This window comes from Triticum urartu, chromosome 1 (genome assembly GCF_003073215.2).
Source record: "Triticum urartu cultivar G1812 chromosome 1, Tu2.1, whole genome shotgun sequence".
Taxonomy (NCBI): domain Eukaryota; kingdom Viridiplantae; phylum Streptophyta; class Magnoliopsida; order Poales; family Poaceae; genus Triticum; species Triticum urartu.
Window position 1 is genome coordinate 115,050,297 of NC_053022.1, and position 17,260 is coordinate 115,067,556.

A 17,260-nucleotide genomic window follows, 5' to 3' on the forward strand; every position below is an offset into this window, starting at 1 on the left:
TGAAGTGACACGCGATACAGGCACATAGAGTTGCCTGTGTGTGAACACAGGTGTATCCAGATATAAACCAACATTTGAAAGAGTCTGCCCTTGACTTTTGTTAATAGTCATCGCATATGACACCCTAACAGGAAATTGACGACGATGCAAAGTGAAAGGCCATTTAGGATCCTTTGAAGTCAGGCCTATCCTTGGTATGAAAACAACATCACCTATGTTTGAACCAGTGATGACAACCGCTTCAATAATCTTATCAGCAAGCTTTATGACTATGAGCCTTGTACCATTGCATAAGCCTGTTGATTGGTTCAGATTCCTCAAAAGCATGATGGGAACGCCTACCTTGAGCACCAACCTATGGTATGGAAAGTTATTGACCTTAATCCCATTCAAGTACTCGACAGGATAGAAAGCATCTTGATTGCAAACTGCGTCAGCAGAATTCCCTATAGTATCACAGCTAAGGTACTCCCTCTCATTGGTAGGCACTAAAGACAAGACATGCTCGTTTATTTTCTCGGCAACCTCATTTGTCGGTGTTAGTATTGCCCTTTCTTTTAGATAACTAACATCAGAATACCTTGTAGAGATATCTTTATATATGGCCTGAACAATGGCATCAATTTTGTCACTGTCGGTTTGTATTAAGAGCTCATCAGGGATAGTTATCCAAGAGGGTTCAGATTCCCCCTCATGAGCCATAGCAGGTGTTGTACCATCACCTAAACTGAGGACCCACTCAGCAAAGGCAGCAACCTCAGACTGGAGGATTGGATCATTTCTGTGTGTAGTCAAGCGCATGTTAATGTTTAGGTGCAAAACATCTACAATATTCCACAGAGGGGAGTTAGTGATAGCAGCAACAAGAATCTGCGCTCGAGACCCGCCCTCAATGATAGGCAATATTTGTCTAAGGTCCCCACCCAACACAACAACCTTACCGCCGAATGGAACGTTAGCTAAAGAAGGATCATTGGCAGACAGGATATCAGGAAATGATCTGTCCAGGGCCTCAAAGCATTTCCGATGGGACATCAATGCTTCGTCCCATATAATAAGATCAGCTGATTCTATTAGGGTGGAGAGCATGGTAGATCGTTTAATTTCACAGATGTCATGATCAGGTAAGTCAACAGGTATTTTAAACCTAGAATGCGCTGTTTTGCCAGCTGGTAAAAGCAAGGCCACAACCCCCGAGGAAGCAACCGACAGAACCACCCTCTCGTTACCTCTAAGATAAGCATCGAGCACATTCCAGAGAAACGTTTTTCCAGTACCACCATAACCAGAGACAAATAAAAAACCAGGCTTTCCGGATCTAATGCGGTCAACTATAGCAGAGTAAGCATAGAGCTGGTCTTTGTTTAACTTGGCATACAGCAACTTCGCCTTTTTAAGAAGACTAACAACATCAACATCTAGTGCATCCGAAAGCATATCAGTTTGCACTGCAGCATCATGGCATGCAGATTTCAAAGGCAATTGATGATCCAGGATGCAGGCACTGTTCTTAGAAAATACAGCAGCTAATTCATCAAGTACCATGTCCCTCAATGCTACAGGAGGCACGACATGCGTAAAATCATTTCTAGACTGCCGAATCCTACGTGCAATATCATCGCCTAGGTAAGGTTCATACTTCTCAAAGAAAGCACCCTCATCATTAACAACACAGTGAAGTATCATAGTAACAAAGAGCTGGCGCAATTGATTCCCCATACCCCATTTGATAGCTTCATCAAAAGCATTGTACCATTCTATATCATCACCAAGCAAACCCCTTGCCCCACATGCCTCTCTAAAGGTTGAGTACATGATGCCATTGTAGGTCCTAACATCCTCATAACATTTTGCACCTTTGACAATCATAAGCAACATTCTAAAATAAAAAGGTTCTCCACTTGCTGGATGGACAGAGTATATTCTACCAATTCTATCACTTCGTGTCCTACGTTTCCACTTTTTGTCCTCAGCTATCCACGACCATCTAGTAGGGAAATCACAATAAGTTAAGGTTCTAGCAGCAGGGTATAGCATGTTTGCTACAAACCATTCTGTCAACATTGTTTCTTGCATCCAGGCATTATTAACAACTGAGTTCAGTGTGGCTTTAGTGTGAGATCGCACGACATGCATGTTTAGGAGATGAACAGGCAATCTCTCAACAGAGGGTGTTTTACTATGTATGTCAAACCCATAGACCCTCCAAAAAGAATCATAGTCAACAATATAACGGCACTCCCTATACTCTTTGATCTCATCAACATCCTGGCTGCTACCATTCCTAACATTCTCAAATAGGGTTTTAGCCTTGTCTGGTCCTTTGGTGACGTACTTGTATAGGTATTTGATAACATAAGTTTTGTTACACCATTCAACATTAATATGCGCCTGCCACTTTTTCAATATTAGCATGTTATAAGGAACCACATGTCTATTATCAAGCCTGACATTATTCTTCATGATGAAACGACCATTGTCAGGGCGCCTATATAAGGGAAACCCACTCTCATCAATAGAAGTTTCATTCTGAAACGATTTTGGAATTTTTTTTGAGCAAACACCCTTTTTCATGCAAGGACACTTTGGGCCATCAATGCCACAGGGCCCATGCATCATGAACTCAGCGACAAGCGCATATCCTAAAGGATCCTGTACAGGATCAGGTATTTCAGCCGAAATATAAGAATCTATCAGAGTCGGCGTGACAACTCTATCATCATCCTTCTTTTGCCAAACAAGGATGTGTGCGTGTGGCAATCCCCTCTTCTGAAATTCAATAGTGTGCAAGACTGAAAATAGGAGAGAAAGGTGACATAAAAGATGTAAGAACAACGTAGAAAGAGAAAGATCAAAATGAAAGAGGCTTGCAAGGGACAGTACCAGCAACAATAGGACCAAAGGCATTCCCTTTTTTGATCCGATGAAGGTACTGCATAAGTTTCATGTGGTACACCCTAATAGCAATGTCAGCCCTATCTATTGCTGTTTGCCTAGGCTCAATAGAATCAAGGATTTCGTTCCACTTTGGGTTACATGTGAAAGTTGTAAAAACGTCCGGCGACCCATGAACCCGGGAGATAGCAACAGCATCTTGGAAATTTTCATACATATACCGACGACCGACAGTGTAGGTTGATGGAAGAATATTTTTCTTCCCAACCTCTGACCCATCAACCATACCCTGGTCTACTGCGTCAACAACCCCCTGAAGATTTTCAGCCCGCATTTCATCATTACACTTAAGAATAAAATTGAGACGGCACTCATCAATGCAAGCACGGAAGTCAACAGCAGCCTGTGATGACAATAGGCCACATCAAAGATATGGATTGTGCTACTTTGGTTTATAATGTGAACAAAAGCAGTAATAATCTTGCATGGTCATTTTTACCCTCTTGTTCGTGTCATCAATATCAGCACCCATGTAGTGCACACCGAGCTGAAAACCACGCTCGCCATATGGAAATAGTAAAGGGTATTGCAAGGACATGTAGGTGGTATCCAGAGAAGAAATACGGTGCAGCCTGTCGCCTTTAGTCCGTATGATCAGATCTCGACATGGTGCCTCTAACATGAACTCACCATAATCCAAAGCCGCTAGCTCATCTGTCGCCGGTAAACTAAACTGAGGGCTATCATTCTCGCCAGGAGCTATAAGCCTTATTGAAATCACCTCATGTTTATTTTGTTCTAATATCTCCGCAGCCATACGAAACTTTTTGACTAAAGAATTATTTGTATCAAGCATTTGCATAAGACCCCTCACAGTGTCCTTATCTAACCCGGCGCCTTTTTCATCATGGTGGTTTAAAGCTTGAATTCTATTATTAACCTCATTTTCTCTATTATGTATATATAACTCTGCATACTTGGGTGTATCACCTTCATTGGGAAGCAACGAGCCTATACGATGACAAACCTGACCATTTATTTTAAAAAAAATTGGACCTCCGCCATCATTAACAGACCGGTCAATTTTCGCCCCCATGGATGTAAACGCAAACAGGCAATTGTACTGACGAATTTGTTTAATAAATCTGAGGCTGCGTGGTGGGCCTGTATAATCAAGCAGGGTTGCTAAAAACGGGGGGGGGGGTTCAAAGGGTTTAATGAATACCTTCCCAGATTTACAACAGTTGTTGTAAACAACTCGTCTTTTTGTAATAGCAGACTTCGACTTCACCCTCTCGCGCCACCAAAAGCTAGCCTGGAAGCGGTTGCATTGGTAGTCTGGGCCTCCGTAGTATGATCTTTTTGGATAAAAGGTTGCAGAACGTCTCGCATGTAAGGGCACACGACATTGTGCTGGTAGAAAGAAGCACGGTCGACGAGAGGACACAGGCATACCTTTAAGTATGTCCACCTCATCAGGAGAAAAACCAACCCAATCAGGATGCAGAGGTGACACAAGGACATGCTCTGCGAGAGCCATAAGGAGAAGGTACTAATACGACATATTGAGGAAAGGAAGAAACCCATGTACAACGAAGGGAATACGAACTAACCACCCTTGTTATGAGCGCGCAACCTTAGCAACAAGAACTTGCACCTTTTACGATTGCGTGCAGTCTCAGCAGAACTAAGGAATGGAAAGTAGCCATCTCCTAAGGAAGTAGAAAAAGAAAAACACGCTGAAGCAACATGACCTGGCTAAGAGTAAGTATCCAATAGCATCCAAATTATGACAAGAGGAACAGAACGTACGCTTCCTCTTTCGAACAAGGGGAGCAGCATGCACGACCGAAATAACAGGCAAAGCAGGTGCAGCACGAGCTGCTCGGCGTGGAAGACGGGCAGGGACCGCACGACCAGAAGCACGTCCCGAAGGGACAGCTGGCCGTGTTGGAACAGGACGACGCAGAGGCATACCGTGAGCAGAGGAACTAAAAGCAGGAAAAAGCGTACACCATACTGCTGTAAACAGAGAGGAAACAAAAATCAACAGAACATTGAAATTGCTCTGGTGGAATATAAATAAGAGGAGCACAACCTAAGAGCATAGAAGACAGCACCATGGGCGCACGTATCATGAAAAGTAGTAAGACTTCACAGAGGGAACTAATTGTTTACACTGGATCTACAAGCAGCTGATAAAATTACTATTTATTATTATTACTAAATGAGTACAATAATACAACAACAACACCCCATGATGATTAAATGGAACACACAAACGCTAGAAGCCTCGAGTACAGCAACGCTAAGTTAGGAGGGGGATGCGCCTGGGCACGAGGGACACTAACAGAGGAATCTATGCCTAATGAGTGCGGGAAGGCAAGAACTCTTTCTAAATAAGCTGCATAGCGAACAACTGATGCAGCAACAGCAATGGCGGCATTTCCACAATTCCTATAGACAACAACACATTCATAATTGTAATCTCTAACTACAAATCCATAGAACCCCTGCAGAAACCTAATTGCCTGAAGAACAACCCGCTCGTACGCCTCTGCGGAACCCAGACACACAGAGCTCCAAAAGAAAACTCTCTTCTACATCGACACGACACCGTCCCCAGGAACCTCGACCTCTACCCCAGCAAGAACATCGCCATGCCCATCAATCTCACACAGATAGCTAGCAGGAGGAAGCTCATAGTGGGCTATGACGGTCTCTAGAATGGCACAACAAAAGACATCGTAGTAGACATCCTGGACATGCAAAGTAATGATAGAATTATGAGCAGAAAAGGACATAAAGGAGTAGGCAGTAAGAACAGCCACAAAGAATAATGAATAATAAGCAATAGCAAACAAAAACACGAAACCACACGACACAAGCAACACACATGATTAGAACAAAGCAGAAGGATAAATGAGTGCAGCAAAGGATAAGGCAACGAAAAGGTGGAACCTTGGTAAGACGAAAGGCAGGCCGCAAGCCTTCGCGTGAACCAAAGCGTAGTGGCAGCTTGGCGAACTGGCAGTGAGGAAATTAGACGATGAAGCAGCCGGGCGTTTCAAAGGAAGACCTGCAACAGATGGAAAAGCAAACGAACATAAGCAAACATGCACAACCACGTGGTCTGGACTCTCACACAACAACCCTTTCCAATATCTTTATTACATGGAAATAAATATACATGATTGAACTCAGATAGACCAGACTGCATAGACCAAACAAACAGGAAGAAGAAAGAGAAAGAAAGACGACAGACGCAGCACACAGTTGCTTAACAAGAGCAGACAAAAATCTAACGAACGGCCACAAGCTCCAGACAAGAAGACAGAAACCTGAGTAACGAGAGCAGGCAAAAATTTAATGAACAACCACAACCTCTAGACAAGAAGGCAGAAAGCATTAAAGCCTAGACGTCCAACGAACATGCCCAATCAGAATTCATTAAAGCCCACACATCCCAGGAACAAGCCCAAACAGAATTCGCCTACAACAGACCCCATGAGCATCCAAGCCTAGACATGACAGACCGAAGACGAGAAGCATCTCCTAAAAGCATCAGCACGACAGATCGAAGACGACAAGCATCTCCTAAAAGCATCACATGATAGATCTAACACGACAGACACAAATCCATGACTCGGCTAAAAGAACCATTTAAACTGGGGAAAAGCATCTACTAGAACCATTACATGACAGACCCAACATGGAAAACACAAATCCATGACCCGGAGAACAGAAAGACCATTCAAACCAGGGAAAACCCATGCAGGCATTTCATCGAGCACATGATAAGCAGGGAAGAATCTCACCTGACAAAGAACGAGGAAGGCAACGCACAAGCAGGAAACAGACGAGACGCACCAAGCCTCCAAGAATAAACAAAGGAGAGGGAACAGATAAGAACAAGTTAGCACAGATCAATCTACAACGAGAAGCAGCAGGAATCAACCAATCAAATCAGGAAACTGACCCTAGCCAAACGCAACAGCAGCAGCGCGAGGAGCCATGGCGAAAGAAGCCAACCACGGGCTAAGCAGGCAACGAGCAAACGGCCGGCGATGGGTGACCAACGATGACGAGAGACAATGGCGGCTGCACGGTGGATGAGAGCAAGACGAGGAGACGCAGGCGGGGGGGAGTGGGGCGAGCGAGGAGGCAGAGAGGCAGAGAGGAGCAGAAGGAAACCACGAACCGGGTCACGAACCTCTCCCCCAGGCGCTGTAACTCCTAGGGAAACCTAAAAAGGAACCCAACCAGCACGACGCGTGGGACCAAGGATAGAAAGGGGCCACCCGCAGCGTCACAGAGAGAAGAGACCCCGTGTAGCAACACGAAACAGGCGAAACGCCTCTTTACCCAGCGGACCGAAGCGGGCCAGCCACGCCAGCAAGCACGAACCTAACCCCCGCGCACCCAAGAGACCGACAAATGGGCCCGACGCGGATGAAGCAGAACGGCCGCAGCTGGGTGCAAGCGCGAGAGGTAAAAAAATCAAACCAACCCATGAGCGGGGCTGCCAGTGCTGCAAACCCACGATCGACGCCCGTTTTGACCGAGCAGGCTTTTGGGCGACACACACACGCACACACAGCGCCACTGCGAGATGGACCCACACGCAACCTTGGCCCAGCCTTCAGCGATTCTTGTGCGATAACGATGCGTACAGGAAAACGGACGGCGCGATTTTGACCAGAGCGACGGAAAGTACGGTCGCGCTGGACAGCGAGGTAAATCGTGCGCGCGAGGTCGATTTCAACTCTCGATGGCTCTCGTTAGGCGGGTTGGATAGCTAGAGTTATATGTTCAATTAGTGGCAGTGCATGTGTTAGTGAAGTACTAGCACGTGCATGTACGAGTTATGCTAGGACGTGTAGTCCTTGGTCTTGGGCCAAGTGCATGGCTGGTCAGAGTCCAAGTAGTACACGTGCTAGGTTGCTGTACGTGTCTAGTTGAATACTCCCTCCATTCCAAAATATAGTGCGCCCGCGGTTTCCGAGATCAAATTTTGACCATATATTTAACGAACGAGACCGACTGCGGCGGGAGAAAAAAATTACAAAATTTAAAACTTCTTTCGAATACGCGTTCACTGATATAACTTTTGCTCCCGCCGCAATCGGTCTTGGTAGTTAAATTTACGGTCAAAGTTGAAACATGAAGATAGAGGAAGCACTACATTGTGGAATGGAGAGAGTATGAGTTTTGATAGTATTAGGAGGTCTAGTACGTGTAGGTTTAGAAGTGTTGTTTGGATCGGCTGCTTGTATATATAAAGGCAGCTGGGGCGTGAGTTTTTTATCATTGAGAAAACAAGAAAAAAATAAAAAGGAAAAAGAGAGGCTTGATATGTGCCTTCGGCAAAAGTTTTTCGTGCGCGTGTTCATCGTGTGATTTGATGTGATCGATCTTGTGGGCGAGCTCCAACAATTCTCACAAGAGTATTCCAAACCATTATTGAGTTTTGCTTATATCATCTTTTATTATTCCAAATAAGGAACCAACCTATACTCAGAGCCATCAGCCAGATATGCTCCATAACTTCCAATTAATGCCGCTATTAGTATGGGGCGCTCCCTATATATTATTCCATCTTTGGGCTCATCAGAACTACTAGAACATTTTCCTATATATGTATCCCGTGCTACACGTGCTAGTTCCAGTCTTTTGAATATGTTCACTTTCCTCCTGAGAAAATCCCCTCGAAAGAAAACCCTGAATTGTTGCCTGTGATAGCATTGTTACAAGCGATGGCAGTCATTTAGTTGAGAATTTACTTGCCTGAAGGATGTCATATTAAAAAATGAATACCTGATATGAACCTGTCATCAAAACGCTTGCCCCAGCTTCGAGATACTCTAAATGAACATATTCAAATGAAAATACAGTGTACTTATTAAGAAGCTACTACAGGCCATATGTACATCAACAAGAATCATTTACTGTAACAAATACACTGCAGTTAAGCAAAGATGATGTACCAAAGGAACAATACTTGATGCAACAGCACCTTGCGAAGCCTTTAGTACCAATCTTAGTTCATCTAAATCATAGACAATGCCTTCCCATGGGCTTGGTTAGAGAAGGCAGGAAGCATGTAAATTCAAAGAAGACTGCAAAATGGAATCAGATTTCCAAAGTACAATGTCACACACGATGATTTGAGAACTAGATGCCATGGATATAAAAAAGATGTGCACCACACAGAATGCCCGGGTCCCCCGTGTTGTCCCCCGCTAGGGCTGACTCGGGCAGAGACCCTCAACTGCACCGCCGGGCCGCCTCCGCCTCCATCCCCGTCCTCCCCTCCGTCGCTGTTGGAGGAAGCCGCCGGGCGAAGCCTCGGGCGGCCGACGGCGGTGGCGGAGGACCTCTTCCCTCCCGCGTCCGAATCAGGTGAGAGGCCACCCAACGGCGTCGGGCACTTCTCCCTGATCTGGGTCGTGGCGGCGCGGTGGCTCACTTCTGGCAACGATGCAATGCGGCGACGCGGTGGTGGGTAGAGGCGGCGGAGCTGCAAGGCGACGTGGAAGATCGGGTGGTGCTGACCGCTCGACGCGTCTGCATGGTCACGACGACTATTGCTGCGGTGGCCGATGGCTCGGCGATTCAGTGGCGGCGTTTAGCCTGGATCCCGGGGTGGCGGCAGGTGAAGCTCGGGCTACCCGCGGCAGCATGGCGTGGTGCTGTCCCTGTCCAACGTGGATCTGCACCGGCGATCTAGTGGCTTTGGCTCTGGATTGGTACGGATCAGAGACGGTGACGAGCGCGTGGGATCCCTCTCGGCGGCTCCCGTGGTTTGGCAAGGTGGGGTGGCAGCCCTCCTCCTAGGCTCCAATGGTGGCACTCTTAGGCAATGGCCAGTGTGCTAGGTTTCCCACGGTGGCAGTCTTGCCGCGGATGGTCGGCGGATCTAGGAAGCTAGATCTGGGGCTTTGAAGGTGGTCGGGACGGTGCACAGGTTGTCGGTTGGATTTCTTGGGACAAATCCGGGTGAAAACTTGGTCTTCGGCCAGTGGCCGGAGCTGGTGATGGTGACGCCATTGGCGTCGTTTCCTTCATGAAGGCATCATCGAGGTGAAGCTCCCAACTCCTCCCGCTGTGACGCCCCCGATTTGACCGTACACTAATCATACACGCAAACGTGTACGATCAAGATCAGGGACTCACGGGAAGATATCACAACACAACTCTACAAATAAAATACGTCATACAAGCATCATATTACAAGCCAGGGGCCTCGAAGGCTCGAATACAAGAGCTCGATCATAGACGAGTCAGCGGAAACAACAATATCTGAGTACAGACATAAGTTAAACAAGTTTGCCTTAAGAAGGCTAGCACAAACTGGGATACAGATCGAAAGAGGCGCAGGCCTCCTGCCTGGGATCCTCCTAACTACTCCTGGTCGTCGTCAGCGGGCATCACGTAGTAGTAGGCACCTCCGGTGTAGTAGGAGTCGTCGTCGACGGTGGCGTCTGGCTCCTGGGCTCCAACATCTGGTTGCGACAACCAGGAAGAAAGGAAAGGGGGGAAAAGGGGGAGAAAGCAACCGTGAGTACTCATCCAAAGTACTCGCAAGCAAGGAGCTACACTACATATGTATGCATTGGTATCAACTGGAATAAGGCTATTATATGTGGGCTGGACTGCAGAAAGCCGGAATAAGAGGGGGATAGCTAGTCCTTTCGAAGACTACGCTTCTGGCAGCCTCCGTCTTGCAGCATGTAGAAGAGAGTAGACTGAAGTCCTCCAAGCAGCATCGTATAGCATAATCCTAACCGATGATCCTCCCCTCGTCGCCCTGTGAGAGAGCGACCACCGGTTGTATCTGGCACTTGGAAGGGTGTGTTTTATTAAGTATCCGGTTCTAGTTGTCATAAGGTCAAGGTACAACTCCAAGTCGTCCTGTTACCGAAGATCACGGATATTCGAATAGATTAACTTCCCTGCAGGGGTGCACCACATACCCCAACACGCTCGATCCCATTTGGCCGGACACACTTTCCTGGGTCATGCCCGGCCTCGGAAGATCAACACGTCGCAGCCCCACCTAGACCAACAGAGAGGTCAGCACGCCGGTCTAAACCTAAGCGCCCAGGGGTCTGGGCCCATCGCCCTTAGCACACCTGCACGTTGCGTGGGCGGCCGGAAGCAGACCTAGCCTAGTGGCGTTCCAGTCCAATCCAGCGCGCGCCGCTCCGTCGCTGACGTCAAGAAGGCTTCGGCTGATACCACGACGCCGGGATACCCATAACTACTCCCGCGTAGATGGTTAGTGCGTATAGACCAAATGGCCAGACTCAGATCAAATACCCAGATCTCGTTAAGCGTGTTAAGTATCCGCGAACGCCGACCAGGGCCAGGCCCACCTCTCTCCTAGGTGGTCGGAACCTGCCCTGTCGCTCCGCCTCAAAGATCCACACAGAGGGCCGTTGGGACAAAGGTCCTTTCAGCCCCCAATCCGTGAATCACTCGCGGGTGCTCCACAAGCCGACCCGTCTTTAGTCACCACATGTATCATGTATAAAGCATATAGTATATACCCGTGATCAACTCCCGAGTGATCACGGCCCGATAGTATAGCATGACAGACGGACAAGGATGTAGGGCCACTGATGAAAATACTAGCATCCTATACTAAGCATTAGGATTGCAGGTAAAGGTAACAACAGTAGTAGCAAGGACAAGCTATGCATCAGTATAGGATTAACGGGAAGCAGTAACATGCTACACTACTCTAATGCAAGCAGTATAGAGAAGAGTAGGCGATATCTGGTGATCAAAAGGGGGGGCTTGCCTGGTTGCTCTGGCAAGAGAGAGGGGTCGTCAACACCGTAGTCGTACGGGGTAGCAGCGGCGTCGGTCTCGGTGTCTAGAGAGAGAAGAGGGGGAAGACACAATAAATATAATGCAAGCATATGCATAGTGAAGCATGACACGACAAGTAACGATGCTATGCGTGCCCTAACGTGGTATGAGGTGGTACCGGTTAAGGGGGGAAACATCCGGGAAAGTATTCCCGTTGTTTCGCGATTTCGGGCAGAGGAGCCGGAGGGGGAAACTTGCGAGTTTGATATGTTAGGGGTGTGTGGGGGACGAACGGTTTGCGTATCCGGATTCGTCTCGTTGTTCTGAGCAACTTACATGTTGAAAATAATTTAATCCGAGTTACGGATTAAAAGATATGATTTTCTAAAGATTTTATTAATTTTTGGAATTTAATTATTTTTTTAATTTAATTCGAAAATGGATTTATGACATCAGCATGATATCATGCTGACGTCAGCAGTCAACAGTGGTTGACTGGTCAACCTGACGTGTGGGTCCCGTTCGTCATACTCTGTTAGTTAATTAACAATAGTTAATTAGGTTAATTAGCCATTAGGTTAATTAATCAGGATTAATTAAATTAAGTATTTACTTAATTAATTAATTAATATTTTAATTATCATTTATTTTTATTTTTAACATTCTGGGGGGGGCCTGCAGTCAGTGGCATGGCCGGTCCAGTCAGCAAGGCTGACCGGGTCAACAGGCCGGCCGGGCCCCTAGGGCCCACGGGTCAGTGACCCAGGGGTGGCCCCAGGTCGGCCACGTCGGCGGCCGGCGTTGGGGAGCTCCGGGGAGCGTTCCCGCGGTGGAGGGGCGCCGGACCTCGCCGGGATTCGCCGTCCGGCGGCAAAAATGGCCGCGGGCGGGTGCGTTCGAACGTGGAGGGGATGCCGCGTCCAACGGTGGCAGAGGCACGGCCGGACTTGGCCGGAAACGACGCCGGCGAGCGGCGGAGGCGGCGGTGGGATTCGGGACCGCGTCGGGATCGCGCTACGGGGCTAACGGGAAGGCCAGGGGGCTGCGCGACGCGCTGAGCACAAGGGGCTCGGCCCCGTGACCATTTGGTCACTGGAAGGGCGCCGGCGACGAGATCCGCGACGGGGGCGCTCGGGTACGGAGGGGAACGAGGGGGAAGAGGAGGGGGGCCTCGACCGAGCGGAGGAGGCGCGAGGGGAGGGGGGTACGTGGGGCGCGGCGAGCCGGCGCGAGCCGGAGCGCGACGAGCGCGGCGCCGGAGCGAGCTCCGGCCATGGCGACTGAGCGCGGGGGTCGACCCCTACGGCTACAGAGCGAAGCAGGGGAGGGAAGAGCTCACGGGGGGGGGGGACGCGTGGGGTCTCGGAAGCGGGCTCGGGGGCGGTCGGGGGCGTCCGGCGGGGAGGAGGTCGAGGCGGCGGCCGTCCGGCGATGCGGATCCGGCGAGGTGGGAGTCGGGGACGGTCCCGAGGCGACGAGGGGGGGGGTCGGGCGTCCTGCGCGGCCGGTCGGGGAGGAGGGGGGAGGACGAGCGCCGGGGGGTGGGGCGCCGGCGTCGGGGGCGACGGGATCGGGCGGATCCCGATCCAGATCGGCGGGGGAGGGAGGAGAAGGGGATCGGGGGGAATGGGGTCGGCTAGGGTTTCCGCCGACCGGGGGGGGGTTATGGGAGTGAGGGGGTGGGCCGGGCCAGGGGCTGGGCTGGTTGGGCTTGGCCCAGTTGGCCGGCCCAGGGAGAGGGGGGGGTTTCTCTTCCTTTTTTTTGTATTGTTTTCTGTTTTCTTTTTATTTATTTTCTTTTCTGTTTTTATTTATTTACAAACACTTAGGCATTTTATAAAATTGTGAACCTTACACCATAATTATCTTTGTAATATTTGGCAACCACCGAACATTTTTGTTTTAATTTTTGAAAACTCTTATTGTTTTCTTTTATTTAAATTTTGAATTTGTTTCGGTTCTGAACTATCGAGGGTTTATCACAGTAACCGTGGTGACGTGGCATCATTAGCGGGGAATCACTGTAGCTTAATTATCCGGACGTCACACCCGCGACCTCCAAGGGAAACCCTTGATTAGTTCAATGGATGATGGCGGCGCACTTGTGTTGTTCCCTCCTTGGGGGCGTCATTCTTGGAGTGGTGAATTGGCTCGAGGGACCGGTGAACGGTTTTAGCTGTGGAGCGGTGTTTCATGTCACGCATCGACAATGTGGAGTCTCGGCGGCGTGGCGTAGCAGGTTCTCAGCGATGGATGTGTGATGATGGACGCGCATAGGGAGGTGGCGCTGTATGGCGCTGTGGTGGCGTCGGCGGCAGGCCTGACAATCGATGAGTCAGTGCCTGCTCTGAAGTTGGATCGGTGGAAGACGGCGGCGGCGGCCTTTGAGCGGGCGCCAAACCGGTATGTGCCCTAGACCTGGTAGTGGCTTGGATGGGGCCTTCGTTTTTAGATGTTAGACTTTGGTGCGAGATTCGTTCCGTATTCGGCACCCCTTCATCAGTTGGATAGGAGTAACGACAAGTGTTGCCAAGACGGTGGCTTCAGACTTACTAATGTATTACTTTGTAAGGTCTTGATAAATAATTAGTAAAATGACTGCATGACTGCATGCGTTGCCCAGATGCACAGGCCAGTGGTCATCCTCCTTTTTAACAATAAAATAAAAAAGATGTGCAAATACTTCTGCCATTGGCTTACAACTGTTTGAGTGAGAATTTAGGGGGAAAATGCATCACACTTTGGTTAGGCTCTTGGCCGGGTTATATACAGATTACAAAGGCCAGGAGATATCATGGGGGCGTCCCATGAACCACGATCGTGCGCCACTACCAGAGACAACCGGCAGCACGATCTGCTAGGCTACAGGTCGTATGTGCCGTGTACTATACATGAGGCAGGCACATACGATATAGACTACGTATACAGTCTAACACCCCCACCCCCGCGCAGTCGTGACGTCGTCACTGGCGACGCAAAGACTGGACCTGAACTCAAAGAAAACATCCGAGGGCAAGCCTTTGGTCATGATGTCGGCGAGCTACTGCTGAGTGGGGACGTGGAGAACACGGAACTCGCCAAGCGCCACACGCTCATGCACAAAGTGGATGTCGAGCTCGACGTGCTTCGTCCGGCGGTGATGAACTGGGTTGACGGACAAGTAGACAACGGACACATTGTCGCAGTACACCAGCGTCGCCTTGTGCACCAGCGTGAGGAGCTCGCCGAGGAGTTGCCGGAGCCAGACGCACTCGGCGACCGCGTTGGCAACACCGCGGTAGTCGGCCTCTGCACTGGAGCGTGACACCGTCGCCTGGCGCTTGGAGGACCAGGAGACGAGGGCGTCGCCGAGGTAGACGCAGAAGCCAGAGGTGGAGCGGCGCGTGCCGGGGCAGCCCGCCCAGTCGGCGTCGGTGAAGGCACGGAGATCCAGTGTGGCAGAGGCGCAGAGATGCAGGTCGAGCGATGCCGTTCCACGCACGTACCGCAGCATACGGTTGACCAGGGCGAGGTGACACTCACGCGGGTCGTGCATGTGCAAGCAGACTTGCTGGACGGCGTAGGCGAGCTCGGGGCGGCTGATGGTGAGGTACTGCAGCCACCAGCAATGCTCATGTAGGCAGAAGGATCATCGACGCGAGGCTCGTCGGAGGCGGGCAGCTTGGCCTTGGTGTCGATCGGCGTGGGCGAGGGGCGGCAGGTGTCCATGCTAGCACGCTCCAGGAGTTCCTCGGCGTACTGCTGTTGGCAGAGGAAGAACCCAGCCGCGGTCCGTGTCACGTGGATGTTGAGGAAGAAATGAAGCGCTCCAAGGTCCTTCATGGCGAACTCGTTGGTGAGCTGGTGTGATGCCCCAAGACCGGAGCTTCAGATGCCTTCCATGGTTTCCGAGATTCGTTGTGTGATTTACTTTTGCTTGTTGCATTCATCATTGCATCATGTGCATTGCATCATATCATCATGCCATCATGTCTTTAATCTTTCCAACTCAACTAAATAAACCGTATGGATTTTCGATCCATTTAAATCGAGGGAATTTACATGGTGAAATTCTCTTTAAAACATACCAAAGTCTCCTACTATTATTAGGGAGCTATTAAAAATATTCCAATAATTTGGAATCACCCATAAACACACTTGCAAATATTCCCCATGTCTTTTCTACTTCAAGTTTGACTTCAAAACCTTTCCCGCAATTCTCTTCCCATTTGCCGAGGTTCCTCCAAAAATTTCAACATTTTTGGACACTTCAAAAACCAAGTTCTAGTTCAAACCCATTTGAATTAAATTCAAATGAGTTTGAATGCACATCTTTCAATCTTGGCCATTTCTATTTTCTCGGATCAAGCACATTTTTATGAGTCCGGGGAAATTAACCTCATGCCAAATTCTATCCCTAACACCTTCCTTTTCTTCTCCTTTCCTTTATTTTTCCTGTTTTTTTAGATTAGTGAGTAGTGAGAGTTCGATGAGAAGGCCATCAGCCCAGCCAGGCAGACCCATCTACGCCTAGGCGCAGCCCCCCCTCTCTACTGGTCCGGCCTCTAAGGCCCAACCATTGTAACCCTAGCCCGCACCCAATGCCCATCTCACCCCTCGCTCCCTTCCCCTCGTTCCCTCTGCTCGCCGCCGCTTGCATGATCCCACGCACGTAGCCTCGATCCCCATCTCTCTCGCTCTTCTCTCGACCCATCCCCACGGTCAAGCCCCACGCCCGCACAGCTCCATCCCTGCAGCCCTCCTCGCTCGATCTTGAGCGCCCCAGCGCGGCACCTCGCCGCCGCTTGCTCCGGCGACTAGCAGGACGCCACCGCAACGCCGACCAACGCCGGCCTCGACCTCCTCCCTCACGCGCGGCTCTCCTCCCGCCTCCTTCATATTCTGCGCCTCCACGTCGTCTTCCACACCCCGGCCTCCTCGTCACTGCTTCGCCCGTCCCCGGCCACCGGTGCCCTCGCCGGAGCCACCTTGCCTCGCCCGCCGGCGAGCCCCTTCTCCGGCAATCCCGTACTCTGCTCGCCCGCCTTGCCTCGCGCGCGTCCACGACCACCATCTTGCTCCATCGCCCGCCTCCCCTGTTTCTCCTTCCCCACGTGCCGACTCCTTCTCCCTCGTGCCGAAGCCTTGCTGCTGCCTGCGTTCGCCACCACCTGCAGCTGACGGAGGAGGACCTCCTCGTCGTGGCTCTGCCTCCACAAGAAGCCTCCTCCTGCCTGTCATCTCCATGGCCTCGAGGAGCCACTCAAGCTGTCGGTCGCTCTGGCCCTTGCGCATCACGTTTGAACCGAGGAGACCGACACCGCCAAGTCCAAGGACGATTCTCGAAGATTTTGGACGCGCCAAGTTCCTCTACGGAAGTACGTCTACATGATGACCAGTCAAGTACCATGGCACCGAAGACCTTTGACGCGTTAAGTCCCTCTTCGACAATTGTTGGACTACCATCCCGTGCATTGCGCCAAGTACCCCTTCGGATCACCAAGGAGGATCTCTACCGTTGAAGAGGTTCCGATAAGACCGTCAAGCGAACGACTACTTCCACGACGAT

At 50.0% G+C, this 17,260-nt stretch overlaps 1 pseudogene; it reads right to left on the reverse strand.

Moving 5' to 3' along the window:
- The window catches only part of LOC125532765, a 50,635-nt pseudogene extending 37,648 nt beyond the window's left edge, over positions 1 to 12,987 (reverse strand).
- Between the last annotated feature and the right edge of the window lie 4,273 nt (positions 12,988 to 17,260).